Raw genomic sequence first — 19,022 nt, forward strand, 5'->3', positions numbered from 1 at the left:
ACTTACAACTATTATCATTTCGCTCGACAATTTACAATCAGGATTAATTGCTGAGCTGATCTGAATTTTCTTTTTAAATTTGTTGTTAAATTTTATGTATTTTATTTCTTTGCACGTATTCTTATATCCAAAGCTTAAAATTCTGGTTTCAATCGAAATTTTATTTCGCATTCGTTTTTTTGTATTTCGAAAATATTGATTCAATATATCTGGTTCAGAATAAGAATCACCATTCTAAATTATTTATTAATCACTTACCGAGAATACACATTGATTTGAAACTTTGATTTTGATTTATTCTGAATCGTAACAGTAAAATTTATTATTTTATCGAGTTTGTGTTATGGTCATGCATGAGTAAGAAAATGTTTTAAGAAATAAATTTCCCTTTTTCTTTGTGTATTTTTGGTATTGTTATTATGTCCAGCTAAATTTGAATTTTGAAATCACCCCCATGGATGGTCCTTCGCACGGGCCTGCTCTAGAATGATGTTAATTTATTCTAAGACTAGTTTGTTGCATATAATAAGCATATTTACAACAGTTACATTTCTAAAAACCCAGTCTCAATACAACCCATTTTGTGTCAAGATTTGAGTTTCAATACAGATGGTCTATAGAATTACGAACTGAAATTTACAGTTAGAAATTAGTAGCAATTTCGAAAAGTCTTAAAATAAAATGCCTTAGGTCTTGATAGATATAGGATTAAATTCCGCCGGAGACGAGCTAATTTTTTGACATGTATGTATATTTTACATACCTACATATTTTCAAACACCTTTTGGGATCTTTACTCGGAAAATTACTTTCTTGAACTGGAAATTTTACTTGGAAAAAAACTCCATGGGGAGAGGGGGAGGTTAAACTAACCCCTCCCCTCCGTTCGTTCGGCCTTTGATTCCACTGTAAAATATGAAGAGGGGAGATAGTTTTTGATATTTTTTGTCCAAAAAGGCCTCTTTTAGCCCACGATTATGTTTAAATAGTGTATTTTGAAGACTTAAGACATTCTAAAGACATCACTCGAGGGAAGAAACTAAACGAAGAAAAAGGATATTTTTAAGTTCTGAATTTTGTTTCTAAATACTTTTTTTAATTTTGTATTCTGATTACGAATTTTGGATTTTGAAGGTGAAATTCTGATTCTGATTTCTGGGTTTTCAGTTCGGATTTAAAATTTAGATTTTCGATTTCAAATGGAGGGTTGAAATACTAATTTTGAATCAGAATAAAAGTCTGCTATTTGAATCGACACTGGTGTCTTCTGTCCCCCCATTGGACAAATTTTAGCTCTCGAGGATTCTTGGTGTGTGGGAAAAAGTTTTGACCACTGGAAATGACCGCTCGGACTTCTTCAATTTTTCTTCCGTGTTGGGACCTCTGAGTTGGGAGTTGACTCTCTTACAAGAAAATCTCCTACATATCAAAAGAGAATCAAAGAGAAGCGCGAGAGAGAATGAGAGAGTTTTTTCCAACTCCAATCATGGGGGAGTCGGAGAAGCCCTCGTCGATCGCAAGATCAACCAGCATGATCGCCACTCCGGCCGGTTGGGCAGGTTAAATGCTTGTTGTGGGCTCAACAACAACATCGAGTTTAGGCTCTGACTAACTGAACTGAGGTACCTTGTTTAGACTCTCGGCCAGACGTTTGCTTTCAGTTTTGAAGCGACAGGTAGACTGTAAACATCTCTAGTTTTCGTACGCTCTCTCGAAAGAAGCACCTCATCAACAAATTGTGGTCCGGCTCGGGTGAAGTTTTCTTCTCACGCTGGTTTTCGTTTCGGTGTTCTTCTCCAGAAAGAAGTTGAAGAACCTTCTGGTTCTGGTTCTGGAAAAAGGGGGTTCTACTGCGCCATTGGACCCGTTTTTTTGTTCTGACTGATCATTCTCGAGTCCCAAGTTCTTGATACGAGAGGAGGAGGAGAAACGTGACATCGTGAACCAAGCAAAACAGGCGGAAAAAAAGAGGTTGTATAATATTTCTTTCGACCCAGAGCGACAGACCTCTGGAATTCTTGTTGTGAGAATCCTCGGCGGATCGAAGAAGTTGCTCGTTGCCGTCTTGCTGCTTGTGAATAATCGAACGTGTGGTTAACCATCTACGTGTGTTTATTTGGTTCTTGTTTGTGGCTGTTACGTATTAGTGGAGTTCCATTAGGGAAAGGAAGTTACCTCCAAGTGTTTTGGTAAGCTGGTGAGGTTCCTTTCTGATAGAAAAAGAAGAAGAGCCAGAAACCTGTTGAGTTGAGCCAAGTTGAGCCGAGTTGACTTGACCAGCAGAAGAACCTGAAGATCGAAGAAGAGTTGAGTTGAGAATATAATAAGCAGGAATCAGAAAAAAAACCTGTGCTGTTTGTTGCTGCTGAGGGCAGATGGAATAGAAAAAAAAAACAACGGTCAAAGTGACTTGTGTTGTGACCAATTGTTGTTGCTTGTCTTCCAACAAGAACGGAATTTTGCACGGCCCACAGTTTACGGTCAGAGGATACACCCAAAGGGCTTCGAATTCGCAGCGCCATTCGGAAAACGAAACGGTAAGAAAGGGATCTCCGGGAATATTTAATAATAATGGTAGGCATAATTTACGAACTTGAATATGATTACCATGCAGCAGTTATTTATTCTTAGCCTTGGAAAATGATACATACAATGAATTTATTCCGTCAGCGCTTTATCAAGTTGATATGATAAACAGTTGATGAACGTTTTTAATGAAGGTTTCAAATCATTATTGATTGTAAATTAGTGGGTAGATTTTTAAAAACAATTAAAAGCTTAAAATTCCAATGTGATTTTAAACATGCCCTTTCGAATTTTATATCTGGAATATGAATTCAAAACTTCAAAGATAACACTAACCCTGTATTTTTAAATATGTTAATATTCAGAAATGAATTTTCAACTTTCTATAAGAGAATAACATCTTTTCCGCCATTATGAAAAGAACTAGAGATTGATGCATCAAACATTTCCTATTTCCTCTGTAGGTACTCACTGATGTTTCAAATAATCATAGAACCAATTCTCGTACCCAAATAATTTCCCATGTCATATTTGTTTCCGTTTGTTTGAAAAGTTCTTGGTTTATGTAAAACAATTTGATGTGAGCTCCCCTCTAACTTTATCCCCAATTGAAGAAGAACGGACTCTCGAATAAGCATCGTATCCAAATGCCCTCCCATGTCAAATTTGTTTCCATTTGCTCGATTAGCTCTCGAGTTATGCGAAAAATTGTAACGGAGCCCCCTTCTCCCCTTCCTATCATCCACTGGAAGGAGGCTGTAGTACCAAATATTCATAGAAACATTTCTCGTAACGACCCAAATCCCCTACCAAGCGAAATTTGGTTCCATTTGCTGAAAAAGTTCTCAAGTGATGTTAAAAAATTGTATGAGTGCACTCTCCCATCTTAAGAACAGAGGGTTCTCAAAATAAAATATAATAAAAACATTTTCCGTATTCAAATACCTTTCCATGCCAAATTTAGATCCATATGATTAATAAGTTTTCCAATTATGCTGAAAAATGTAAAGGAGCCTTTTCCCCCTTTTCTATCTTCCCACAAAAAGAAGAGAAGGGTACCACATATTCATAGAAACCTTTCTCGTACCCAAATACCTTCCCATGCCAAATTTGGTTCCATTTGCTTAATAAGTTTCTGAGTTATGGAAAAAATTACAAAAAGGCCCCCTCTCATAGAAATATTGTTCGTATCCAAATACCCTGTCATGCAAATTTGATACCATTTGCTTGACTGGTTCTCGAGTTATGCAAACAATTGTCTTTTGTTTGAGAGGCCCCTCCCCCCTTCATGAGAGAGGGAGGGGTCTCAAACCATAATAGGAACCTTTCCCTTACCTCAAATACCCCCACCTGCCAAGTTTCACGCAAATCGGTTCAGTAGTTTCCGAGTCTATAGGGAACAGACAGACAGACAGACAGACAGACAAACAGACAGAAATTCATTTTTATATATATATAGATCAGTGGTTGCAAAAAATGTTTCAGGTACTGTTTAGAGCAAACAAAATAAAAAATCTTTATTTTCAAAGCTTTCAAAGTTCAAAGTTTTCAAAGCTTATTTTTGTTTAATAAGTGTTTTTGTTTATGATCTTAGCAAGTCCCAGTAATAAATTTTATATCATGTGAAAATTCGTAACTTCATGAACCATGGACAGGAGAAAAAACTTCCGCATACTTCCGCACTCGTGATATTTTGAATGTTGAAGTTCAAATTTTTTTTTTTCTACTTTTTTGTTAAATCTTTTCAATGCACCATGTTTATTTTAACCAGTTGTTAAAAAAATTGTTATTCGAATTATAGTTTGAAATGGTTTTTTCGTGCTTAATACAAACAGTTTATTTACCTAATGAATCATTATCATTTTTGTGAATCTCGTGGAACATGTATAATAGACTGGCCCAAATTTGTATGGGATGATTTTTACAACATTTTTTTCAACGCGGCAACCCCTAGATTGGTGCTTTTAGGTGAAAAAATGACTTTCTGAAAGTTTCAGGTCATTTGGCAGAAGCACGAGCTGGCGCAAAGGACTTGAAATTTGTATGGAGATTTTCGGCAAAATGTATGAAAAATCGACAAACTTTCACTCTTTTTGTTCTAGAATGTGTTTCCAGTATGCTAGAAAGCTCAGAATTTTAGAAATTGTATTTCAAACAATGAAAAACAAGTTTGTAGAAGATTGTGACGCGATACGAGTTGACTGTAATGAGTTATCCGCAATTGAATGTATGTTTTTAGTTTTGCATTTCATCAAATGTGATGGTCTGTCAGTCTATTGTAAGTTACAGTTATAACTTGCAAACCTAACTGTTTAAATTTTGTAGTTACAGTTATTAACAAAATGTATATCTCTGAGAAACGAAAATCGTTTTGAGACGTGTCTTATCAATTGACTCCCTCGTCAATGTGAATGGAGATAAAAAGTTGTTTTTGAAAGTTTTACGTTTGGTAATTGATGCTCCATGTGGTGTGATATGATTTAATGTTGAAAAAAATTTCCACCCACGCACAAAGAAGTGTTCATATTTACTCCATACTTTTCAAGTTCCGGGGTAATTATGAACACGCGGTTTCTTAGCATTGGTTTATGGTTAAAATTTACTTTTTACCTTCAAAATCACGATAACCATCCAAATCTTTAAAATAAGCCTAAAACATTACTATATCTATATTTTTTTTAGAATGGTTGATCTGTAATTACATGAAAAAATGCCTCCCAGCTATGTAAAACTGAAAATAACCTAAAACTTCTCGACATTAAATTTGAAAAATCATTAAATCTCACTACAATGCACTGTTTAGATGTGGTTTCAATCCAAAAATAAAGCCAATATAAAAAGTCATCACATAACAAGAATCGTTATAGTGTTCATAATTACCCCATAGACAAGAAGTAATTGTGAACAAACGGGGTAATTATGAACGAGCGTTTTACGCCCACAAGCTGCAACATAAAAGTTTTAAAAAAATCTTAAAAACAAAAAGAGAACCAGTCATTCATTTTTGGTTACTTTTCAGAATTTCAACGTTAAAGAGCTACTTGTTTGAGCTGATAGTATGGAAAACTAAGTAATTTTGTTCATAATTACCCCACCTAGCCCTACCCCAGAAATGATATTCGTTGTCATACAAAAAATTCAAAATAGGTATATACTATTTAATTTTAGTGTTTTGACAGCTAATTTGAAAGCTGGTTGACCGGATGAAAATAAGAATCGCATTATACTGCTTTGCATAGCCAATAAGTCCAATAGTGAATCCAATAAGCAAATCCTGCAATTTTACAATACTTTTCAATGAATCACGATTTTTAATTTCGAAATGGTTATTACTTTTTTCATGAAATACTTTGCTTCTTATCATGCTGGCAAACAATTAATATTAAGAATGGGCAAAATCAATAACTTAAAACAAAATTCATTTCAGACTTATTTGGATTTCTTGTATATGCGAAAAGTTCTTCTATCATACAAATTGTCATACAAAATTGAACACGTTCATTGACTACATGCAACTAAAACAACTCGAATTGTCTATTGATATGACATGTTTTTTATTCTGAATAAGTGGATATTTACGTTTAACTAGTAATTTTAATAAATTCTGTGCTTTAATTAATTAATTTCCACTCAGAATTTTCACATTTTTTTTGCACTCAATGTTGATTTTAAATAATTAATTAAATAATTCAAAGACACTTTATGTATCCATAAGTTTATATTTTCTACCGTTAAATCTTAAAAATGAAGTTTTGAAATTATTAAACTCGTTGAAAAAAACATATGTTTGTATGAAATTCGGGTAATTTGCATGGTCTGAAAAGTGTCAAAGTCAACTCAACTGCATTGGCTTTGAGAGACTACTTTTTTATCAGATTTATTTTGAAATCCTTTATCCCGACCATTTACTAAACATTTTATGCAAAGAATCCAAAAGCTGTTCTGAAACAATCTGTTTCTCTAGTTTCGTGACGACAAATCTAAAAGAATTTTATTCCATGTCAACAGCAATCCCCTTGAAATTGTTATTTATATTGTCAGAATATTGTACAGGAGGAAAACTACGACCCTTAATCCCAAAAACTAGAAGTCGAAGGTTGGAAGACCCGAAATATTACTTTTCTGACGCGCAATTTTCTCAGGAATTCGAATCTGCCGTCGAGTTGCCGTCACTGCAGACATCTATGTGAAGCTTAATTTGGCCCTTATCATCCAGAAAAATAAACAGTCATAGCTTTGTGAAATTTAATTTGATCCAAAACAGTTATTCAGCCGGAAAACTCTTGGGAAGCATTTCTATGTGATGTGATTGTTTCCAGAGGTTACGTTAATTACAAATAAACCCACTTATTTGAAAAAGGTATTTAAATCAATTAACTTTTCGAAAAAAAAAATCTTATACAAAATTGTATATCATGAGCATAAATCAGTCAAACGATCTGAAACTTTGGGCGTGGTTGTGTCCATTTTCAAGTTTTAAATTGAGTTTTATTATGTAAAAATCGATCGACTTCCAAGTGAGTCCTAAAACATTTGTTTTATAAAATCGCATCTTCTTCATATGTGTAAAAGGGGGCAAAACATTTTCTACACCCATAGAAGAGGTTGCAAAAATCCAATGCCTATTTAGCAAATCTCTGTGCCGATAATGCGCTGAAATGTGCACTGTGCCGAAGATGATATGTTTGAAAAACCGTAACTGGCATAAGGACTCGGCTCCCAACTAAAATTATGCATGACCACTACATTGAAGCGAAACAAGAAAAACATTTTATGGGATTTCCTTCCTATTGGATAATTCATCCCAGAAACAAGAAAATAAAAATATAAACCACAGCGCCCGTAGGGAGAGTCGAACTCAAATCACCATCTAGATCGTCTTGCCAGTCCGACATCCTAACCAGTGTACTATTTGAGCTTCATGCAGGAAGAGGGATATTTGTCATAGGCTTTCTGCCGCCGAACAATCACAAAAAAAACGCACGACGGTGGCTTCCCGGCGTTTGGCCGCCTTTCAAGGTAGTCCTTTGTCTTGCGATGGTAACGGGAAAGGGAACGGGAGAGAAGGCAAAGGGAAACCCATTGAATGAGAACTGTGCTTTGCTTACTGCCTGCTATTACATACACACGCTACATATACACAGCTGCTAAAGCCGGGCAGCTTGGCCGTTGGTTGTTTGCCGGTGAATTGAAGGAATGTTTTTGTTGTTGCCTTTGCTACATACACACGCACAGCTTAGCCCTGGTTGTTTGCCGGTTGATTGAATTGAAGCAATGTTTTTTTTGTTGCTTTTACTGCATACACACGCACAGCTTGGCCGTGGTTGTTTGCCGGTGGATTGAAGGGATTGAATTAGAAGGATGTTTTTGTTGTTGCTTTTGCTACATTCACACGCACAGTGCTCGGTTCGCTGGCTGCCTGGTGTTGGCCGGTATTTGTTTCCATCCTTCTTCGTCTTATGATGCGATAGGGAGGGACGTGAAATCGTTTTTATTTTGTTTCTTTCAGACATACGCAATTCGGTTGAATTGGGAGGTTAATGCCGGTGGGAGCAAATCGAATCAGCACCGGTCGCGTTATCTTCTTGTACCAATGATGCTATGTAATTGACTACACGCCATTGGCACAGAGGCTGAATTTTGGGTGTAATCTTTTCACCTGTTAATAGCCACTTAAAAATTAAGCATTAAATTCCTTTCAGTTCATTCTATGGGATTTTAAAGACATAAAATTTTATGTTAGTAGGACATATAAGAAAAAGGGTCAACACTGGGCAAATTATGTTATTTAACCTCTACTCAAATCTCTTCGGGTAAAAAGAGAGGTGGATTTGAGTTTCTGAAAAAATTTCACGTATGATAAATGCTATTCCAGACACTCAAACCGGCGGCTTTGTGTTTTTTTTTTGGCCGAATCGGAATTGGAAAGTGCATTGAACGGTTTATATGGAAGACCCCCCCCCCTCCCCCTCAAAAGGGGCCGTCTAAAAATTAGATTGCATTTGAACTAGAAGTTCTCATAATAAGCTTCCGTAACAAATATCAGCCTATTCGACTTCATGGTGACTGGTTTTTAAAATGTGCAACCATTGGAAAAAATCGGACAACATTATGCACGACACAAAATTTGCCTGTGCAACTATTGGGCACAGACAAGCTGTTTTAAATGATTTTTTAAATTTTTATGTCACTTTTTTCATACACTTGAACTTTTGGATCTTGTTTACCAATCCTGTATGAGTGCATCGACAAAAAAAATCGAGTGAATTTGGTTGAAATGACTAAAATACAGCATAAACACCAAAATCATGTTCTTAGCTGTGCAACGATTGGCAAATCACCCTAAATAACTTTTAGCCAATTCAATCACCTAGTAGTGATATTTAAGCTATCTGATAAGCGAGCCCGTTTGATACTTCAAATATTATCTTCCACCTTCAATAATACAAATATTCAAATTATTCCAATGAAAATCCTCTTATTTTACGATCACTTGATTGTACTGATTTCTATTCAAATTTGCATCGACAAATTTTTGTAGTTTTTTTTATGTAATGGGCTTCAGAAAGCATTTGCAATTCAGCTGCTTTGCCAGGTGTCTTAAAATCTTGTTTGTGTGTTTTTAAAGCATGAGTATATCCTTCTGCTCTTAGTTTATTTTTACTGCTTAGCCTAAAACATCCATAGACACGATTTTATGAAGCTTATTTTTCGTCTATTTAGAGCATTTTGTGAAATTTCACAGCCTTTTATTTAAAAAATATAAGATTTTCTTCTACAGAGCGATCTCTACACAGCAAGAAAAATTCGTGTAAATTTAGATCGAAAACGATGCACGAAAACGGAATATCGATTTTGATGTAAAATTCTATCACAGTGTATTTTTTTCTAGGATGTAATTTATAATAGATAATAGATCGAAATCAATGCACGAGATCGAATCACGAAAGCCGTCGTGAAAAATTCACAGGGATGTAAATTTTGAAATTTATTATCGTAAATATTGATATTATTTCTAAATATTCAGGTTTTTGGTTTTGTCTTTGAATGAATACGCCGCATCTTTCATTTTTAATTAATATTTATTTCCAAAACTGAACATAAAAAAAACCACTACGGAAAGCGTCAGGCTGGAATTGTTGTTGCATCCGATGATTCCCAGCACGAAGATGTTTTTACAGATCAGCGTCATCAGTATCCTCGAATGGTTCCGGAACATTATGGTTTTTCGGTCAGAATCACCATAAGTTTCTCCGGATAATCACTGTCCGGATATCAGCCACTGCAAAAAATCTGACCATGCTGCAATGGAAAGGAAATTAATCAGTTTCAAAACCACATTCTTAATTTTCGGTAAACTTACTGCTTTAAACTGCCCTATAAAAGTGCTGCTGTAGCTACGCTTTTGAAAGACTCGTTTCTGAATCATTTTCTGACTTGTTTACTTTGTGCCCGACGCGCAAACTAACTTGAAATATAAAATGGCACAATTTAAATATTTCCATTCAATTTTAAATCAAACAGATATAATTTTTCACTGTTTGTGATATAAATTTCATTGACCGGTTGGTTTTTGCATGACGCAATGTAAAATTAAATCAAAACAGTTTATATCTATTAAATTTCTGAAAACAGACTAATATTACATCAAAAGGAGTTAAAAATTACTTCTTTTCGTAATTACACTCAAGGAAAAAAAGATCATTCGTTTTTTAGATTCCGTGTACTTTTAGAAATTTTTTGCTGTGTAGGACAACAAACACGTCTTAAAATAGTTGCATCCTTCAAATGCACATCAGTTCCCGAGATAAGCTGGTGATATATTCGATTTTTTACTACTATTTTCAACCTGAATAAGTTTATTTACTAGAAAAATTTGAAGAGCGCAAAAAATGCGTGCATTCCAAAACAATCAACGCCTACCATTACGATCCAATTACATAAAAACCTAACTTCAAACTATCAACTTGCTGACCAATTCACAATTAATAACAAATTAATCGAAAATGTACAGTAAGTCCAGGTATCACGCATATTCCCGGAGGCGTTAAAGTTTCGCACTCATGTAACAGGGTGCATACAAGGTAATAAAATCAAACCCGCTGCGTCTCGTTCCATTAAGTAAACCGAAATCTTACTTCACCAAAACCAGTTAGGTACACCCGAGTAAACATGAACTGGTTTTTCGGGTGATCTTTAGGCGAGTACTGTTCCGGGAATCGTTGAATGAATTCAATCATTATTGAATGGGACAACTTGGTCTCAAACAAGTATATCGATTTTAATCTCACTTGAGTTATGTAATCAATTCACAGAAGAAAAACCCTCAGACCAACGCGGTTTTTACAAGTCATTTGGTAAACTTTGGATCAATCAATAACTTGAACTTGAAGGTTTTACATGTTCTTATTCAGAACATATAGCAATCACAAAACAAAACCAGAAGTGATTTACCAGAGAGGAACAATTTGTATGCTTACTCACGACCAAATTTCAATAACATTGAGTCATGCGGTTATTTTTCGACTCTGATTAACGTGGAAGGATTCCCCACTTCTGCTGACTGCTTAACATATCTAGGCTTATTTGATGTCTTCGGGAGCATGTTGGGATTTTTAAACAGCTTCAAAACAAGTTCCGAGCGCCATTCGGCGGAAGATCGATCCGAAGCTAAACAGTTACTGACCGTACCTACTTAAATGTCTAATAGTGATGACGGCAGGTGCCTCCACCTTCATATACGCAAATATACATACGTGTGTAATAACTCGTACGCCTCACGATCATCACGTGATTACATACGCCTGATAGGTTGCGAAGTTTCTTCTTTCCTTGGACGCGTCTCTGGGCGCCGCCGTAATAAGCTCCAAATGATTGCACTATTTACTGGTACTGGACTGTGGGAAGGCCGATCGCAGTTTGCATACATTAAGGTGTTTTTCTCCTTGACTTTATTTTTTCTTTTTAAAAAATTATAATAGTATACGCGTCAGACGTGACGACGTTACTTGGGTGGACGATATCGGGGATCAGTAATTCGTTTTCAAAAACAAAACAATTCAACTGAAGCCGTAATAGATTTATACCTGAATAAGTTGAAACATGATATCGCATTTCTTAATAAGGCCTTTTTTCTTACTATGGGTAAATGTTCCATGTTTCTGAGTACTGGGTTTTGAATTTTCCATTCTTATCCTGATATGGTTCGAAATTTTGGTTTTGAAGCATGGCTCTAAAATCTGAATCTTGGTTTCTTATTCTTGAATAATATTAATTTCAAGAATTTTCTTTTCTGATCATATGAGTCACAATGTCCGAGCAATCGAGATAAGGCATACAGTTCAAATAGCACGAAAACAAAATGCAATTAGCTAGCTAGTTCTCTAAGCACTTCCAAGAGGAACTGCAAACTGTTCCCTGTTGATGTTGTAATGTAATGCAAGATAAGTACTCCTGCAAAGGTCGCTTTTACCTTGACTGACAGCTCATAACAGCATCAACGTCATCATCATCAGCTATCGCAAAGAAGAAATGGAGCTGCAACTCACCACAACAACTTACAGATATCCATCACGCAAGCCAGAAACCACCACCTCTAGTATCTGTCTCTATCAACGGGCACGAATCTTAATGAGAAGTGCATTGGGAGAAAGAAAGTCCCTTGCTTTGCGCCCTCAAATGATAAGCTTTCAGACTTTCCGCGTGACATTCAGATAATTTGCAGGTTGCCAATCAATTTGCATACCATCGTTTATGAACGAATATATACGGAAACACCACAAACATGGAACCGTTTGATAAGTGTAAGCTAAAGTCTTTTAAAATAATATTGGAAAAGGAATTGTGTTGAAGTACTTTAATTGATAATTTTATGCAATTGCCCATAGATATATCTAGAAATTTTTCCTAGAAGTTTTCAAAAGGTTAAAATTATTCACCCGAGATGTGAGCTCATGTAAATTTTGATGAAAGAGAAAAGAAAAGGAAACACAAACGGATGAAAGCTCTTAACCTCGAAACAATGCAATGCGTGCAACGCCGAGACTTTTAAACGTAGCTCAACACGCAATGCCAAATGAGAATTTACCACAGTAATTTCCTTGCAAAAAGCATCGTTATCAAGTGTGATAAATTATGGAAGAAATGAACTGCTAAAGCGTAATGAGATTTTTCTATCATCCATGTGTTTAGGTAGGACTAACTAACACAAATAATGATTAATCAATTAAACTTGTTTACAAAATTTTCAAAAATTCGTGAACATCATTGACTGACACGACACGTAATTTAAAGGTACAACTAGCTGCCTCGTTTTACCTTTTACTTAATAAATTGTTAGAAAATGTTTAACTTCATCTACACGTCTTTAACTTCGTCGTGCTCGTGAATCAATTTTCATGAAAATCGTCATAAAATTGTTCGAGTTGTGTCCCATTAAACGGAGATTCTTGAAACTAAATCAGGAAAGTCGCAGTGGAAGACTCAAAAGCAGCTGGACATCAGCTATTTGATCAAAGTTCAAATGGTAAATTGTTTAAGGAGTCCTAACGGATCTAACAGTGAGAATTTTTCCGACTGTTTCATCTAGCTGAGTAATAAACAGGCTTGATTTCATTTCTAGAGGGTAGAAAAAGTAAACAAAACACGGCGGTCAAACCGTGCGCAAAATATTTGGACCGCTAGTGGGGAGATATGTGAAAAAAAAAATCGTAAATGGACAGCAAAACAAACTCTTTAGCGGGCACCTGGCAGATTTTCAGCCAGAAACTTTTCGTTGACAAGTCTCGCCTGTATTTTCGGAGTTAGACAAGGAAAAAAAATTGAAAAAAATGATGTTTAGTACCGTAAAACGGGGTAACATTGATCACCAGGGTAGCTTTGATCAACATGAAATTGTGCCAAATAATCATCAATAACTAAGACTATAGTTTGAATTTTTGAAAACTGTTTTCTGCGTTTGAAAGCCCATTAATTGAGTATCAAAAAGGCAAAATTTTGTTTGTATTTGAAAATTATTTTCTGTTAGTAAAAATGTTATTTCAAAATCTTAAAATATCTATTTTTTTCAAGGCTCGCAAACAAACAGCTCTCCTTATGATACCAAAAAGCATTCAGAAGCAAACGGGTTGTTGAATGTGAAAGAACAACTTTTTTTCTTTGTATTTGCGTAGTTATAGTGCTATTTTTATAGTCATTTAATGATAATTTTTTTATATTTAAAAATAAAAGACGTTTTCCTTGAGTAAGCCCGTTTTGGAACAATGGATAGGAACCCTATCAAATGGTTAACTTTGAAGAAAAAATGAAAAGGGTAGAAGTGGGTGGGTCTAGAAGAACGTGTGAAGGTAAAATTTAATTTGTATTTTGAAACTTTAACTATTTAGCAATTGTTATAACTTTTGCCCCTAAATGTATGCAGTATCATTGTTCTTTTTTCGATTATAAATGTTTTTAAAAGACAACGTTAAAAACTAGGTAAAATTGATGAACAAGCATTTGTAAATATTATGATGGTATTTTGTATCCTTTATGATCAAGAAAACTCGATAAAACCGCCGAAAAATGATACTGATCAATGTCACCCCAAAGCATCAAATTCTGAATAGAGACTAAATCGATTTTTAAATCAAATTTAAAGTAGTCTAATAAATTTCTGCAACCATGTTTTACGTTCACAGGAGCCCAGTACTGGTTTTAAAAATATTAAACATGCCACATTCCCCTTAACAGAAAAAATAATCGAACAATATTGAAAAAAGTGATCCATCTTACCCCGGATTACGGTACTCGAGAATGTTGACGATCTGTGGAAGCTACGAATTAGTCAATGTTTCATAACGATTGATACGATGAATGGATAAATATACAAAGGAAGCTGCTTCCAAATGCTACCGTTTTCCCTGCACAGCACTTCAATAGGTCCCACAGAGTTTATACTCAGTTTTGGATGAATCTGGAATCGTGGCGCTACGCAAAAACTGTGGTGGAGTGTAAGTCAAATATGTTGTTTTTTTGCCAAAAGAAAAAGATCGGCTAAGTTTGTCATAGCTTTGACCAAATTAAAAATTTCGAATTATTTTCAAAGTGAAGATTCAGGAAATAGAAAACGGAATAAAAAATAGTCTTGATTTGGAAAAAAGGCTGTTCATAGTAGGGTGATTAGCCAATCGTTGCACAGCTTAAGGCTATGATCATTTAGTATCCGGGCACTTTATTTCGGTGATAGCTACATCAAAAGAGCTCGGATATGCAAAAATTTAGTAGCGTTGTGTTGGTTATAAAAAGGACTATCTTGCCTATTTTAGATAGATTTTTAAGTTAACGTGTGTTTGAGATATTTACGATGCAAAAAGACATGGTAAAAATAATTTTGCACAAATTTGCTCCTTTTACGCATTTTGCGCCTTGAAAATTCTTCATCATTGACTAGGAAGCTCATGAACTGTTGGTTTTTTTCTAATTTTTTTGTCGAACCAAATGGTTAAGAAGTATAAGAAGCCACTTTAGGATCCACACGAAGATCAAACCAACCATCGGAGTGCAACCCTTGATCTTGAATATGGTAAAAAGTCTATGGTTATTGGGGATAACTGCATGCAGACTCCTTAAATAATGCAAAAAAATCCATTTCCGGCAGCCAAAAAGTGTTGCCTGACTAGTAGACACCAAGTAAATAACTGATAATGATCAGTTCCAAAGATCGCAATATGTGTATCCGGTTTTTACGCAATATGACAGATGTGCTCTGATGGACAGCAAAATTTATGTTAAAACCGGATTTAAGAAATCAAATTCTTCGAGATGCCTACTCATGAAAAGGTTCCACCCCGATTCCAATTGCTTTTTCCAGGTGAGTTTGTGTAAAATATCATGATTTTGCAAAGATTTTGCTTCTGTGGTAAAAAAAATAAATCAATACATGACTGAAAAAAGTGTGCAAAGATAAAAAAGAGATTTTATGAAAAAGTTACTGTATTTCTTGAAATAATTGATAAATTATTTTTTTTATATTTTTACATTAAATGTCATATTAACACCTTCATTTCCTCCATAGTAAGTTTTTCGATCAAATGAATAGTTTTTAAAATACACACGTTTGTAACTGCCCGGATACTAAATGATCATAGCCTTAGCACATGTTTTAATGCTGTATTCTAGTCATTTTAACCGAATTCACTCGATTTTTTTTGGTCGATTGTACTCATACAGGATTGGTCAACCATGTCCAAAACTTCAAGTGTTCGAAAACAGTAACATAAAAATAAAAAAAATCATTTAAATCAGCTTGTCTTTGCCCAATAGTTGCACAATCAAATAATATGTCGTGCCAACAAAGCAAACTTTTTTTTGCTGGATACCAGCAAAATTTTACTGGTTTTTGTCCCGCTGACTTTCCTGCAATTGAATTGCTAAAAACGATCAGCAAACTTAATTGCTGGAAATTCAGCAATCTAAATTACTGGAAACCAGTTATCTCAATTGTTGGAAACCAGCATTTTTTTTTTTTCAAAAAACAACCGGAAATTCTGGGATTCTAAATAAGATTTTCGAGATTTGCAGAGAGGCGCTTGACTGGAATCCAGAGGGGCATCGAAGAAGAGGCAGGCCCAAAAGCTCGTGGCGGCGAAGTCTAGCCGCTGAAATCCGCACAGTTGACGAGAACCTTGGCTGGCAGCAAGTGAAGACGCTGGCTCCGGATCGCCAGCAGTGGAGATCTTTTATCTTAGCCCTATGCGCCGGTCAATCGGCGCTGGATCCTTAGATAGATAGATAGATAAATAAGATTTTTAATTTAAATATCAATATTAAACCCTCATGGCAGAAATATTTATAATAAGAAATTGGTTTGTTCATTATTCTTAAGCTTCATTTATTTAAATTTTTAAAATCAAATAAAATAATATCTGCCGGTGGGTTGGCCACTTTTGGATATCATCCATCTGAAATAAAAATTAAATTATTAGTTTCTCAATGAAATATTTTCTCTCTTCGGGCTTGTGATATAGCTCAGTTGGCAAGTCTGTTGTCTCCTGAGTCGATGTCCGCAAGTTCGAGCCCAAGAGTAAACATCGAACACAGTTGTACAGGATAAGTTTCTCAATAACGATCCGCCAACTGCAATGTTGATAAAGTCGTGAATGCCATATACACTGCCGGCCAAAAGTTTGGGATCACCCTCTCAAAAACATGAAAATTTCGATCGGCCATATCTCAGCTATCTTATGACATACTGAAATACCTTTGATCTCATTCAAGAGATCGTGAGCAAAATCTTATTTGTATGTATTTCACAAAATGTCAACATTGAGTTTATACAACTTAAATTTACCTTAAAGTTGGAACATTTAGCAAAAACCGGACTTAAAATTCATACCCGATCATCTCAGGGTGGGGTGGTCCAAATTTCAAAATTCGAGTCGCATTCGATTCATGTTATCACAACTTCATACTCATTTAAAAACTAATGTTCTAACTTTGGTTAACATTCTGATGATAACCTTTGTGATATATTTTTTGAGCTAAGCCTACAATACGTCTTTTGATAACAGAGATACGCGTGAAATATAAATGCATGTTTTAGAAGACTGATCCCAAACTTTTGGCCGTTCACCATACTACGGGGTGATCCCAAACTTTTGGACGATGACTTAAGTAGCTATTTTATATATTTTAAGTACATTGCAAATTTTTGCACAAAATTTAACAAATGTACTTTAATAAGTATGAAAATAGGATTCGAATGCGACTCGAATTTTGAAATTTGGTCCACCCCACCCTGAGATGATCGGGTATGAATTTTAAATCCGGTTTTTTGTTAAATGTTCCAACTTTAAGGTAAATTTAAGTTGTATAAACTCAATGTTGACATTTTGTGAAATACATACAAATAAGATTTTGCTCACGATCTCTTGAATGAGATCGAAAGAATTTCATATATGTTATAAGATGGCTGAGATATGGCCGATCGAAATTTTCATGTTTTTGAGAGGGTGATCCCAAACTTTTGGCCGGTAGTGTAGAAAGTAAAACGACTATAATCGAAACAAAAAAAACTTTCTCGCTTCAAAAAATGAACCTTTGGTTTAATACTTCATCGCTGGAATATAGAACGAAATAAAATTCGATGTCTCTACCGTTGCATACACGAGAAACAAACAAACAAATTCGAGTTTGTCAGATCGATTGCTAGTTTTTTAGCAATGAAGATCAAGTGGTGGAAATTTTTTTTTTCTTGGATAGAGGGTCGAAGTTACAATATTTTGACAATATTATTATCAAAATCAAGAGGTTCGCTGTTGACATGAAATACAATTCTTTAAAATTTGTCGTCTCGAAATTTAAGAAACAGGGTTTTTTTCTTAGAACAATGTTTAAATTCTTTGCATAAAATATTGAGTTAATAGTCGGGTTACAGGGCTTTATAATTAATCTGATAAAAAGTAGTCCCTCAAAGCCAAAGCAATTTAAGTGACTTTGACACCTTTCAGACATTAAAAGTTTCCCGACTTCGTGCATACATATTTTTTTCAACGAGTTTAATAATCTCAAAATGTCAAGATTTGACGTATGTACATTGAATTTGGTAGAAAATTTTTTTTATGGAAATCAGAAGTGTCTTTGAATAAAAGTTGAATTATGGAAAAACAACATTGAGCGCAAAATAAATATGAAAATTCTGATTAACTACAGAACATGAATTACTAAAATTACTGGTTAATAATGAATATCAACTAATTCAGCAAAACACAAGTCATATCAAAAGTCAATCCGAGCTTTTGTAATCAATGAACGTGTAATGAAATTAAATGAAAAATAATTACAGTTTTGAGCTATCACATCCATAAAATAAATGGACGATTGCTTCAAATAACTGCGAAAGTTTGCGTAACAACAAGCAGTTATCTCGAAACGAGAAAAACGCGTTACGAAAAAAAAATTATGCACAACTTTGCTGAAAATATCATCGGTTTCCATCCAAATTTCTTAATAGGACGCTATCTGAAAAACCACTTGACATAACGTCGAGAAATTGCAATCACATGCAAACATCATAGGGCAGCTTTGCTGAAAATTTCATCTATTTCCGCCCATGCACTCTTAAGTTATTCACAAACCAAAATGTTGCATTTTTTTCGAATATCGCATATATTTTGTGAATTAAAACCGTACTCTTCAATCAATCAACTGTCTTAAAGTTGTTTCAGTCTCAGCCTCAGAAAAAAAATGAAAAGTAGATTGTAAAGTTAACGTATTTTGACACATTTCGGCATCATTAGAATTTTTTTTTAAACGAACCAGAAAGTTTTAAATAATTTTCTTTAACGAAGAACTTTCTACTGGATTTTGAGTACTGTAGAACAACATTTTCACAGCAAAATTATACTCACAAGAAAAACAATTTTAATTTCGATGATAAACATATATCTTAAAATTAATCCAAAATTCGTCATTCAATCTATGTTCTGTTATTTAGGAATTAATTGTTTTTTGCTGTG

General features: G+C 34.7%; 1 protein-coding gene across 1 annotated transcript in view; it reads left to right on the forward strand.

The window, feature by feature from the left end:
* The first annotated feature begins 1,670 nt into the window (after nt 1-1,670).
* LOC129749708 (Na(+)/H(+) exchange regulatory cofactor NHE-RF2-like) overlaps nt 1,671-19,022 on the forward strand; it is an 86,317-nt gene continuing 68,965 nt past the window's right edge. The window contains exon 1 of the mRNA XM_055744764.1: nt 1,671-2,537. The gene's annotated coding sequence lies outside the window, so the exon portion shown is untranslated. The remainder of the gene's footprint in view (nt 2,538-19,022) is intronic.

The sequence above is a fragment of the Uranotaenia lowii genome, chromosome 2, assembly GCF_029784155.1.
Source record: "Uranotaenia lowii strain MFRU-FL chromosome 2, ASM2978415v1, whole genome shotgun sequence".
NCBI lineage: Eukaryota > Metazoa > Arthropoda > Insecta > Diptera > Culicidae > Uranotaenia > Uranotaenia lowii.